The 12525-nt window shown below is 56.6% G+C and overlaps 1 long non-coding RNA gene across 1 annotated transcript; it reads left to right on the forward strand.

Moving 5' to 3' along the window:
• Nucleotides 1-771: 771 nt before the first annotated feature.
• Nucleotides 772-11925, forward strand: LOC139082246 (uncharacterized). Its single transcript, XR_011538050.1, has 3 exons — nt 772-902; nt 7380-8129; nt 10359-11925. It is a non-coding gene; the product is annotated as an uncharacterized lncRNA (long non-coding RNA).
• Nucleotides 11926-12525: the final 600 nt, after the last annotated feature.

Consider the following 12525-nt stretch of genomic DNA (forward strand, 5'->3'; position numbering starts at 1 on the left):
TCCCGAGGACACACAGTAAGTCACTGAGCCGGCAGATTTCTCGGTGTCCAAAGCCTATGGTGTTTCTATGACCCCACCTGCTGCCTAATGATAACAATGAGAAGAATAATAATAATCACTTTGAGGCCTGTAGCTCTGCGCCAGGCAATATTCTAAAAACAGCAACTCATCAGAGCCCCACCACAGCCACCACGGCTGTCAATCATTGTCCTCGCTTTGTTATAGGATTACATTTGCAAGATTGTGTCATTTTATTTATTTCAGTGGCAGATGTCATTATCTCCATTTCTCAGAGGAGGAAACAAAGGCACAGAGAGTTTAAGTCACTTGCCCAAGGCCACACAGCATGGCTGGGGCCTGCAGCGTTTCAGATCCAGCCTCTGTCCCCTGAGACGCAGAGTCCCAGGAAGTGGCTCTAAATGTATTCTTCTCCGGCGGTGACCCCGGTTCTGTGTTGGGGGCAAGTGAACAAATGGTTTCCCAGAGGCTGCCGCGAGCTGGTCCGGGCTCTCTGGGTTGGGTGTAGAGTAGCCCGCGTCAGGAGCGCAGCCCGTCGGCTTATCTGTCCTGCAGTCCTGGGAGGAGCATCGGTGGTTCCAGTGCTTTGCTCTTACAGATAGAGCTGCCGTGAGCATTCTTGCACACAGAGTTTTGTGACGGTGCAAACGTGCTTGTGCTGGGTGTGTCCCCAGGAGGGCGCGGTAGGCTGGGCACAGGGCGGGCGTGTGCTCGGCTTTAACAGACTTTGCCACACCTATCCCTGCCCTGCTTAAAGACTCCAGGCAGTCACCCTCTGTCCCACCTGATCCCCACGGGGTGTGCATGATGGGTGGCTAGTTCTTTCTCGAGAGTCATGGAGACAGCGAGAGGCTCAGCATTTGAAGGGCAGCAAGAAAAAACAGGTAAGAGAGAGAGGAGTGGGGACACAAACTCCTTAATGCCACTTTGCCCTGTGCCTGTCTGTGTGACCTGGGACCAGAGGCAGGAGACGTGGATGGACGGGTGACGTTTGATGGTTGGTCATCGAGAGGGCTGGAGACTTGCAGCCCTGGAGCACCCTGAGGTCGGCTGGGGCGTGGGAGCAGAAGGCAGCTCGTGTCTCCAGGCGGAGACCCCGGGTCCCCTCACAGCCCTGGGGCTCAATGTATCATGGGTGCCTCCTCACCATGGACAACATTTTAATAGTCATTCGAATGTACCAGAACGGAAGAGGTCAGCTCCCATCCCGGGCCCCGTCCAATACTGACCACAAAGAAGTGAAGAGTTCCTATCGAAAAGGGGCCCATCAGGGTCATCACAGCCGGGCAGCGGTGGCCTCAGGCTGCTGACGGACACCGATAGTTGTTCAAATATTTAATGACGTGTCACCTGATGGGCCCCAGGTGTCCGAGGAGGCAGGGACCTGGTTGGAAGGAAGCCACGGCCAGGCCCCCTGCCCGCGACCCTGCAGAGCTCACTCCTCTGGGGAGAAATGTTGGGCAAACCTTTCTGGCTCTTTAAAAAAATTCACCATGACTTTTGTTGCTCTTTTCTTGTTGTCAAGGCTATTGCTTAAAACTGAGAAAGATCTAGACAAGGGGTAGGAAGGGAAACAGCGAGAGGGGCAGGCGCAGACACATGTTAAGTGCAGACACGTGTGGGCTCATGCGTGGCAGCCCTGCCTGCATCCCCTCGGCCCCCGAGGCTCCTGAGCGGCCTGCTGCCCTGCTGTCTCGGGACCCGGAGGCTCTGCCTGGGGCTCAGAGGAAGCCCACCCACAGGGCGGACCACTTCGGGGGGGCGGGCGGAGGCTCCCGGGAGCTACCCGAGCCCCAGATGGGAGGGAGCCGGTGGATGTGTCCCTCAGCTCCCTCACCCCTCGGATGGACCGCCCCGGGGACGGAGCCCCGTGCGCATGCAGCCTCCTGCTCTGTGGAAGCCGGGAGGCTCCTTCTCCACCCCCTGCTGCTGTTCTCCCCAGATAAACCACTTGCTCTCAGACCCTTGTCTCAGGCTCTGCGTCTCTGTGTGCCATCGGCAGTCCCTGCACACAGTCTAGCACCTTTGTCATCATGGGATCAGAGTGCTCTGGAGCCAGGCACGCTGCGCATGCAATCTCCGATCACCACTGGCGAGCGGTGTGACTCGAACTCAGGGCTCCCCTGAGGTTCAGCGGCCCCATGAGTCCCCCTGGGACACACACCTTTCTGTTGGAGGCGCTAACAGTGTGGGAACTGCGACTCCAGGGCTGGCCCCAGCGTCCCCCTGCCGCCTCTCTCCAGGTTCGGGCTATTTGTGTCCAGATCAGCTTCTCTGAGGACACGAACCATGCTTTCACATTTCGGAAGGTTTTAAAACGTTAATCGTGTTTCTTTTTTGCTGGTGACACATTTATCCGGTTCTGCCATCACCAGGGACACGAAAGGGCGTGCGGTCAATGTGACGGCCGTGGTTTCTTTTCCGATTGGCTACAATCCATTCTAAGTTTCTTTTAATGTGTAGATTTTCCTCCCTCCCTTTTTCCTTGCATTTAATTATCCTAAATTTTGATCTCATTTCAAGTGCAAAGAAAAGTATAAATAAGGCCAGTGATGCAAGCCGCTGTCACTACTCATGAGACAACTTCCTCCCGACAGCCCCAACTGGCGGTCACTCTTCTCCCCACGTTACAGACGAGGACACTGAGGCTGGGGTTGGTGATGTGTCTTAGCAGAGGCAGCACAGCCAGGACGGGCAGGAGAGCCGAGATTTGCTCACAGGCTGTCAAGCCAAACGCCCCGCGTGGTGCCAATATTCTTTTGGAATCTGGATTCTCTTGGATTCCGAGGCCTGTCCGTGGGTGGCTCCAGAATTCCCACGTGGAAGATACTGGTGGAGGCCTCCATCGAGAGGTCGTCCCGAGCTGTGTTACGTCGAACTTTGCCCAGCCTGAGAGGTCAGCGGCTCCGTGTGCCACCCGGCTGGTGTAATGATGCCCAGCTCCACCTGGGTTCTGAGCCCCTCCTGGGCCCCCAAGTCACCTGGGGCAGGTTGATTCATGCGTCTGTGCCTTACCTGCCTCATGGGGAGGGGATATCACCGTCTCTGCCTCCGGGGGCTGCTGCCGGTCATTGTGGGGTGATGACACCCGTGGAGAGCTGGCATTGTGTGGGGCGCACGAGGAGCCCCCAGCCGGTGTCGGCTCATTAGAGGGAGGAGCAGGAGCAGAGAGTCAGTGCCCATGGGCCCCTGCCCCACTGGACATGGCAGAGCAAGGCTGGGGGAGGAGAGCTCGCAGGTGGAGCAGGATGGGGGCAGCCGGCCTCTCCAGGGAGGGGCTCCCTCTCTGCTATCTTAATCCCTTGAGACGGTGAAAAAAATGACCTGGGTGGAGAAGGCCTGCCTGTGTGCCTCCGCCTCCGAGCAGCCGCATTCCTGAGATGGCCCTGCCCCCGGCCTCTGCCTCGGAGGCTGAGGTCTCCTCCTGGGAGGCCTGGATGACATTGGGATATCGGCTCACCTGTGCTTCCTGCTGCCCGCCCTGCCCCCAAACGACCACGCTGCTGGTTCTACTATATTATACGTGTTGGTGGGGGGAACACACCCCCTCTAGCCTCGGCTTAGGAGGTGGTGGAGACCAGTGGGTAAGGCTGGTTTTCAGAAGCGATGAGTGTTGGAGCAACTGACGTCATGTCTCTGAGCCTCAGCGTTGTCATCCGTGAAACTGACATAACAGTACTTACTGCATAGGAGTGTGGCCGAGACTGCGTTAGCTCCTGATACCCGTTTTCCCCTCCTTGAATATAGTGACAGCCCAACTTAAGCAAGGGAAACGACGGCTCAAAATCAAAACTCCATTTGCCAGGTGACCAAGCGCTGGCCAAGGGGTGGTGGTGATGCAGTTCTGGATCTGCCTGGTGTCCCTTTATCCCTCCCCTCGGGGTGCACTGTGCATGGATGGCGAGCTCTCTGGACCCTGCGGATGAGGACATGAGTGATGCGGAACAGCAGGGTGGAGGGACCCTGGCCACTGCGGACTTTGCAGAGCAGAGCTTAAAGGTTTGTGAGCGAGAGAAACGGACTCTCATTTGGAGGATCTCGTTAGGCACAGCTCGACCCGCCCAGGCTCCCATGCAGACTTATGAGGCCCAGAGCACGGTTATGAGAGGTTTATTCGCATCTTCTCAGTGAGTTTTCACAACCACCCCCGAGGGAGGAAGGCACTGTTATTACCTCCTGCAGCCGAGAAGACCCGGCAGAGGGGGACCAGATCACTCGCCGGCAGTCACATAGCTAATAAAAAGGCAGAACCCTTCCTCAAAACACAAGATCTCAAGACCGCCCCCAAAAGCGAGGCTTCTGAAAATCCAGGACGAGCTTTCCTGGCGCACCAACGCAGCCAGCCGTGCCCTTGGGGGTTGGCGAGTTTTAACCGGCAGCATTGCACAGGGTGCAGTCTTAATAAATGTTGATCGGCTGCCTTTTTTTTCTGAGTTGATATCTCAAGAAATTTGGTTCTTTTAAAAATGTGAGGGGCCGGCCCGATGGGGCAGCGGTTAAGTTTGCGTGTTCCACTTCAGCGGCCCGGGGTTTGCCGGTTCGGATCCCGGGTGTGGACATGGCACCACTTGGCACACCATGCTGTGGTAGGCATCCCACGTATAAAGTAGAGGAAGATGGGCACGGATGTGAGCTCAGGGCCAGTCTTCCTCAGCAAAAAGAGGAGGACTGGCAGTAGTTAGCTCAGGGCTAATCTTTCTCAAAAAAAAAAAAAAATATATATATATGTGAGCCTGGGCACAGTGACATCGGCGAGGAGTCTGATTCTCTTGGAGACCCTGGGGAACTGAGTGCCTTGTGATTCCTGTGGATAAAAAGGTCAGTGTATTCCTTAAGGAGCGCCATGTGTTTAGAGAGTTCCCTTTTCCCGCCTCTGAAGGAACAACAGTGTTTGAGCCGGAATAAAATAAAAGCTCTGTCCACCCTCATAAGGAGATGTTTGCGTGTCCATCTTGAACGTCCACTGCCCAAAACTCGGTGTTTTTAGGGCCACAGTGAACCTGGATTTGGCTACATGACTTGGTGGGCCGAGGGGTGAGGTCAAACGAGGCGGGGCCAGGCGGGGACTCGAGGCCGGTGCCTTTCTGCAGCATCTGGACAGAAGCGGAGGGAAGGACAGGCTCTGCCCCACTCCGTCCCCCGTGCCTGCGCTGTGCCCAACCCTATCCTTCCTCGACTCATTGGCCCTATTGTGTGGCTTCCCTGGCACCCGGCTGGACCTCGCGGGGCCACCATGTTCTGGAAAGGCGTTCTCACATTTGTCTTCCAGGACGGCCTCAAACATAAACAGTGCTGGATGGTGGGCATCCGGACCCCGGGGTCTCGTGGGTTCTATCCGGTGTTTGTCATTTCCCCGGAGACAGCCGGGGCTGCGGGGTGGGGACTGAGACCGAGGGGAGGCCGGGACAGACGGAGAGCCCGCTGTTTATCTGGCTGGCCCCTGAGATGCTTGCACATTCATTGCATAGCCGGGTCGCACGAGGCTCCTGCTTCACGGGAAGTTTATGGCTAGAAGGTGGGGTGTTTGGCGTAAGGCTTCATAACCACGCTGCTATTTCTGGCTGCCCCTAAGGATTTTGGGGGGACAGGGATCACTGGCTAGCTGTCCCCAGGAAACAGTGGGTCTGAGTCATCCTGCCTGTCCCCGGGGGTGGTGGTCAGCTTATCTCCTCGTCCCAAATTGCCCCGTTGGCTCCTTGGCCCCTTCAGAACTTGAGCCTGACCCCATAAAGACTCGCCAAGGGTTAGGAATAAGCTAGATGTCTGGCTGTGTGATTGCCAGCGAGTTCCTTGGAGCCGGGCTTGCTGAGTGGCAAACCGTAAAAGTTGGCTGATTTCAGACCATTGTGCATTTGTGTGTGTGTGTGCACGCGCGCGTGAGCAGAGGTGTGTGATGCCCCAATCTAGGGTGTTCTCTTTTCACCCCAAAGAGAACCAATCTTGAAGATTAGCAGGCGGCTTCTGAACAGCCCCTTGGAGGGTCAGCAGGAGGAGGTGGGGGCCGGCGGCCTCCCCAGGCCATCCATCACTTGGCTGGCTGACGGGGTGTTAGCATGGCCTCAACAAGAGATAGCAGAGGAAAAATGGCCTGGACAGGCGATGCATTTATCTGGCCTGGTGCCTGCGAGCCCTGTCGAAGCAGGGGCCCGTCCATTAGTCAAACCAGCTGCAGCTGCAGCCCCCCTCTTCCCCCAGCTAGGGCCTCGAGACCCCCTCGCTCCTCTCTCTGGCCCCCTGTCCTGTACCTGCCTGGTCCCTCCGGCTCTTAGTGAGACTTTGTTGTTGCAAATGGTAAAGCTGCTCACCTGTGGAGTGGCAGGGCAGGTGGTGCACGTGTCCCTTGTGCCCAGGGACCTGGAGGAGGAAGGTAATTAAACCAAACAACACCATGTCTTTTTTTAAGCTCATCGTTGTTGGCCTCTTGGCCCCTCCATTAGGCAGTGGGCAAGATTAGCAGCATCATCACCATTACGATAAGACTTCTATTGTGTCCAGACTATTTCTTGCATCTTAAATAACGTAGAGATGGGCAGTGGTAGATGCACATCCTTGCTCCCTGGTGGAAGAACTCCCAGGAGCAAGTGGTTAGTGATTCAGCCGATCTGAAAAGACAGGCGAACTCCCAGGGGCCAGTGTCCTTGAAAGAGGGAAGGTGGGGTTCTCTTGGGAGCAGGTGATTTATATGGGCCGATGGCCGAGGGGACCCAGCATCCCTTTGGCTCCATCATCAGACAAGCATGATTGAGCATCTCCTTGTTCCTGGGGGGGGGGGGGGTCCTGCTGAAGGCGGGGAGGGGAAGTGGAAATGGGGGAGGGCAGGGCTGAAGGCTCCCACACAGGGGGTGCCCCATGGGATCCCAGAGCCTCCACGACTCCGTGGGTGAGCTCCATCCCTGAGGGGTCTCCGGGTTATCGGCAGCCTGGGGAGCTGGCCTCTGACCGATGACACATCTGCTCTCCTAGAGGCTTCGACTGACAGATCCCGGCCCAGACGGCCTGTGTTGGGCTTTATCTCTCAGGTGGAGGGAGGCAGCCAGGGGGCCAGACCTCCCCCGCTGCCCTGTGGGTGACCCCCACCCGCCTCAGCCAGGTAGATGATGATAATAATAAAAAATTTATAAATAATCACAGTGACACAAGACTCATTCACTACGCGCCAGACCCTTTGCAAATATCATTCATCCCTGTAACCCTGTGAGGGTAATTGTCATCAAGCCCGTGGTAGTCGAGGGAGCCAGGGCTCCGAGCAGGTGCCCACGCCTCAGCTCCCAGGGCCCACGGGAGGCCCCGGGGTCCCCTCTGAGGGGGGCTGGGTGCACAACGGCTCATTTAATTTTCCTATTATGATGCCCATTTTGCAGATGAGGAAACTGAGGCCCAGAGAAGCTGTGATGTGCCGAGGCAGCTGGCCACTGAGTGGTGGAGATGGGACTTGAACCCTGGCTCATATCCTTCTTGATCAGGACGGGGGTCCCCAAATAAATGGAGGGGGGATCTGGGCATATAGAGCACAGGCAGAGGAGAGGGAGGGGCCGCCTGGAGCGGGGCCCCTTGGTCACAAGGACAGGGTGGGGGCCCAGCAAAGCGGAGACAGACGTTTTCTTTGGCGGTAACATTATAGCAGATGTTATAGCCGCGTCTGAACGGTCCTGCGGGGAAAGTCAGAACATCGATGGACTTCTTTACGCTTTTCTTGTTTGAATGCAATATGATGGGAGGGCAAAAATGAGGCCGTTAGAGCCAGGATGGTGGTTCCCGCTGGGCAGCACGACCAGGAGGGGCCGAGGGCAGCTTTGGCGGGGGATGGGCCACCGTCTGTTTCCTGGTCTGGGGGCTGGGTCCACGGGCATGTTCGCTTGGTGAGAATTCATCCATCCACACACTTGTGACTAATGAGCTCCTCTATGGGTATTTGGTACTTCAATAGAGCATTACGGAGAAGCAAGGAGAAATGAATAAGTTGCTTCTGAAAAACAACATTGCTGGTCAGCAGTTTTGAAAATTCTACTCACAAATTGAATTGCTAGAGAAGAGAACGTTTCTATCAAGAAATCTTATGAATACTGGATTTGTGAATATATATATATTCCTGTATATGTTTATATTTATAGGTATGTATTCATATACATACTTAAGCACATATATATTTGCTGTTGCTAAGCATGTTATAAATATATAGAGAAAGAGAAAACCCCATGTGTTATAATGATAATAGCAGACATCCGGGACGGGGGTCCTGACCCCCCACGGTGTTCCGATCCCTAAAGCACAGCTTCTCGGATTGCAGGCCCCACTCTCCGAGTCTCTGACTCAGTGGGCCTGTGTTTGCCCCAGTCTCGGTGACCAGCCTGGTGCGCTGGTGAGGACACTGGGGCTCCCAGAGGCGGGCACTCCTCACCCCGAGACGGCACCCCCACCACGTTCAAGGACACGAGGGAGCTTTGAGTCATACCTGGGCGACATGCTCTTTTCCCTCCAGATCTGAGTTTCCCCGGAAAGGACAGAGGAGGGTCACACATGGGGTCATCTCGGGGTGGAAGAGGCTCAGAGGACACGTGGGGTGACCCCGTGTTTACTGGAGGGAAGCCAGGGCCCAGACGGGGAGTTGGGCCAGGGCTGGGATGGAGACCTCAGTCCTGCAGCGCGTGGGAATCAAGGCTCACCTGCAGAGATCGAGGCCTGGGCTGGGCATGAAGTATGGTGTCCTGACTCTCCCGCCTTCCTGGTGAGGAGATGCCGGTGGCCGGGGGGAACCCAACGCCGAGGCCGGGAAGAGCGGGAGACGCTGTGGACTGACCCAGGGCTGGCTGTTAGCTCCCGTGCTCGGACATTCTAGGAGCATCATCTCCCTGGATTGCCACCCATTTCCCCCATTGTACGGAGCAGGAAACTGAGGCCGCGAGAGGATATGCCACTAGCCCAAGGTCGCTGAGTTAGGAGGTGGTGGAGCTGGGATTGGACCCAGGCCTGGCTGAATCGGAGCCTCCCGGGAGGGGTCTGTTCTCATCCAGGAAGCCGAGTCTGTGTTCACACGTCACCTCCCGGATGAGCCCCCAGAGTCCCCTCGATGTGGCGCCCAACTTCATGCACAAGAGTGTTAGGGTCCCCTACTTCCTGGGGACCGCACGCTGTGGCCTTGCCCCCTGAGGCTCTCCCCTACGACCCTGGGTCCAATTTCACAACTTGTGTCTGAAAATACCCAACAAGGCAAGCACCCCGGCTGTTTCCTTTCAGCTGAGTCCCAAGGCCTCGGCGCTTTCCTGGGCCGCGTGAAAAGCTTCTCTGGGGCGGGCTTGGCCACTGGCTGCCAGGACAGTCTCGGATCCTGCCTGGCCTCTGTTCCTCCCTCTGGGTTTCCAGAGCGAGGCGTCTCAGCGCGGCATCCGTTCCCGGGGCCCGGGTCCTGGGTCCTGTGTTTCACAGGCAGTGGGGGCTGTCAGCCGAGCCCCGCTGCCCTGACCCCCGGCGGCCGCGGTGTTATCGGCCATCTCGGCGGCCCGCACGAGGCCGGCTGAAGGATGTCGCGAGGTTATGGGGACAGACGGGAGTCCTCACCAGGGCAGCTGGGCCTGGGGGTTAATGGGCAAAGGTCAGCGCCTGCCAGGGCTCCATGTGGGATGGATTAAATCACGCCAGGCTCGGTGGCGGGCGGCCCGCGGGAGGACTCGGTCACTCCTGGGGCAGCCCCCATGAAGTCATCTTGTGATCACAGGGCTCAGATCCATGAGGGTTGATTCCATTCTTCTCCAGGGGGAAACCCAGTGGACCCTTCATTGGGGATCAGGATGGGTCCTTGCAGAGGGGCAGTTCCTGTGGGGGAGGAGCAGTCTTGTTCTGGGCGCTGGGAATGTGGGCTCAGGGTGGGGCGGGTTCCTCGATGCAGACAGAGTGGGGAGCCGCAGTGTGAGGGAGGGGCTCCTAGGTCGCCTCTCCGGACTGGAGACGTCAGGAAATCAGAGACCCCAGAGAAACAAGGAAAGTTCTATTTCAATGCGCTTTCTGCAAGACCACAACCAGAATATCCAGAAGGAAGTTACTCACCGTCAGCTAACATTTTCATCGTCTTTATTTTGAATTACCTACGAGGGGCAGGGGGCTCTAATAATTTGTTCAAGAAATAGTTATTCAACATCTACTGTGGGCCCAGCTCTGTTCCAGGCGCTTAGAAATATTCCAGTGGGAAAAAAATCAGACAAAAATCCTGCCCTTCGGAGTTTATGCTCTGGTGGTAGAACAGACAGAAAAACGTAGTAAATGAGTAAAACACGCGGTCGGTTAGAAGGTACTAGGGCCGTAAAATCTGATACAATAATCGCTACTGTTTATTATCCAACGTGCAGGCCCTCTGTCTGAGAAGTGCTCCCAACGAGCCCATTTTACAGATGAGGATGCTGAGGCCCGGGAGGCGGAGTCACGGGCTCCAACAGCCTGGCTCGAGTTCTGTTCGAGGGCTGCGAGCACCTGCAGGGTTCCTGTGGAAACGGGGCCGGGAGCCCAGTCACCCTTCTGCCCCGGTTTCCTCCTCGCTGTGGAACATCTCGAGGTCTGGTGATCTGGAGGGTCTCAGCTTCCCCCAGCTGTCTAGTCCGAACTGGCAGCTCGGAGTCCTAACTGAAGCGTGGGGCCTCGGAGTTCCCCCTCGACCTGGTGGACCAGGATTAAGGTCTGCTGTCTTACCCGCAGCCACGAGGCAGTTCCGTAAAAAGGCCCGAGGACGGATGGGAGTGATGGTTGGGCAATGTTATTAGTGATGATGCTGCCGGTGTTCACCGCTGTGTCCCCAGGCCAGACCAGGGGTCCATGGCAGGTCCTCGGGGCACACTTGTTGAAGCAAGAGCAGCTGCCACTCACTGGGCATGAACCGCATGCTGGGGACCGGCAGCCCACGGTTCCTGCAGCTGCTGTAACAAAACGGGGGCCTTACAATGACAGAAATGCATCCTCTCACAGCTCTGGAAGGCGGAGGTCTGGAATCAAGGTGTCGGTCGGGCCGCGCTCCCTCCAAAGGCTCTAGGGGAGGACGCTTCCTGCCTCTTCCAGCTCCTGGGGGCTGCAGGTGTCCTTGGCTTGTGGCTGCATCACTCCAGTGTCTGTCTCCATCTTCACGTGCCTTGTCTTCTGTGCATCTCTGTCTCCAATCTCCCTCTGTCCTTCTCTTCTTAGAACACCTGTCATTGGATTTAGGGTCCACTCAGATATTCCAGGATGATCTCATCTCAAGACCCTTAACTTAATCACATCTGCAAAGACCCTTTTTCCAAATAAGGTCACATCCACAGGTTCCGGGGTTAGGACGTGGACATATACTTTGGGGGCCCACCATTAGCCTACTACATGGGCTAAGCGCTCTTTGTCCAAACTCTTAATCCTTGAAACGGGCCTCATCTTCCATTGTGAGCAAGAGGTGGAAACTGAGTCTGGGGGCGTTTGAGCCACCACCCGAGGTCAGACGGCGGCAAGTGGATGGGGCTCGAGTCCCGGGGAAGCTGACTCAGGGCATCCGCCTGCTGCCTTCTCCCCAAATGTCCTCCTCGGCCTCCCACAGGATGTGGACAGATGTTGGAGGTGGAGAGGCTGAATTTCTCCTAAATTCCTCCTCCTCCACATCGCAAAGTTGTGTAACAGTCAAGAGGCAGCGATGGGAGCAGAGGGGGCAGGGGAGGACCAGGCCGGCCGGCAGCGTGACCCTGAGCAAGGGCCTCAGCCTTGGGAGCCTCAGTTTCCTCATTTGAAGTTGCGGATTAAGGGAGAGGCACTTGTGAAAGTATTTAGGGCTGTGCCTGGTGCAGGCACTGTGTGGGCGTGTGGTTAGTATGTCACTATTATTAGAATTGTTGTTAATATGAATGGTAATCCTACCTACATTGTATCAATGTGACAATGATCAGGTGCCCCCTGTTCTTCCAAGAGCTGTGTATTCATGACCTCGTTTGTCTCCGTAATACCCCTCCAGGGGAAGGACCACCTTTTGCCCCATTTTACCATTAAGGAAAAGTTAAGCTCACTTCTAGCTTTTCTCTGTCTGGAGAATTCCATCTCCTTTTGTCAGCTCAGGCCTCCCCCCCCCCCCCCCCATCTCTCCTCTCCCCCTCGTGATGCTGTGATTCTAGAATAGGGCTGGTAGGGGTCTTTCTCATGCAGAGGGAAGTGAGTGTCACATTCTTGTGTTGTCGCACCCCCACCCCCCGGGCAGGCCACTGCCAGGGCGACTATTGAGGGTTCTTGCAGGTTTGCAGGGGAGCGGGGGTGGGGGGGGGAGCAGGAATGGGGCTCCCCTGGGGTGCTCATGGCCCAGGAATAGTTCTGGGTCCCAGATGAAGCCACAGCCTTACCAGGACACAAAAGGCTGCCAGGAGCACAGAAGGCTCTTAGGACTTGGAGCAAACACAGAGGGCCAGGCTGCCCATGGACTTGACAAGCCCAAGTCAAGCTGCAGCCTGGAGGCCAGGCTCCTACGCAGAGCCCGCCTGCCACCTGCAGCCTTTCAGCAGCCCCCAGGGAGACTGC

This window comes from Equus przewalskii, chromosome 3 (assembly GCF_037783145.1).
Source record: "Equus przewalskii isolate Varuska chromosome 3, EquPr2, whole genome shotgun sequence".
In the NCBI taxonomy this organism is placed as follows: Eukaryota; Metazoa; Chordata; class Mammalia; order Perissodactyla; family Equidae; genus Equus; species Equus przewalskii.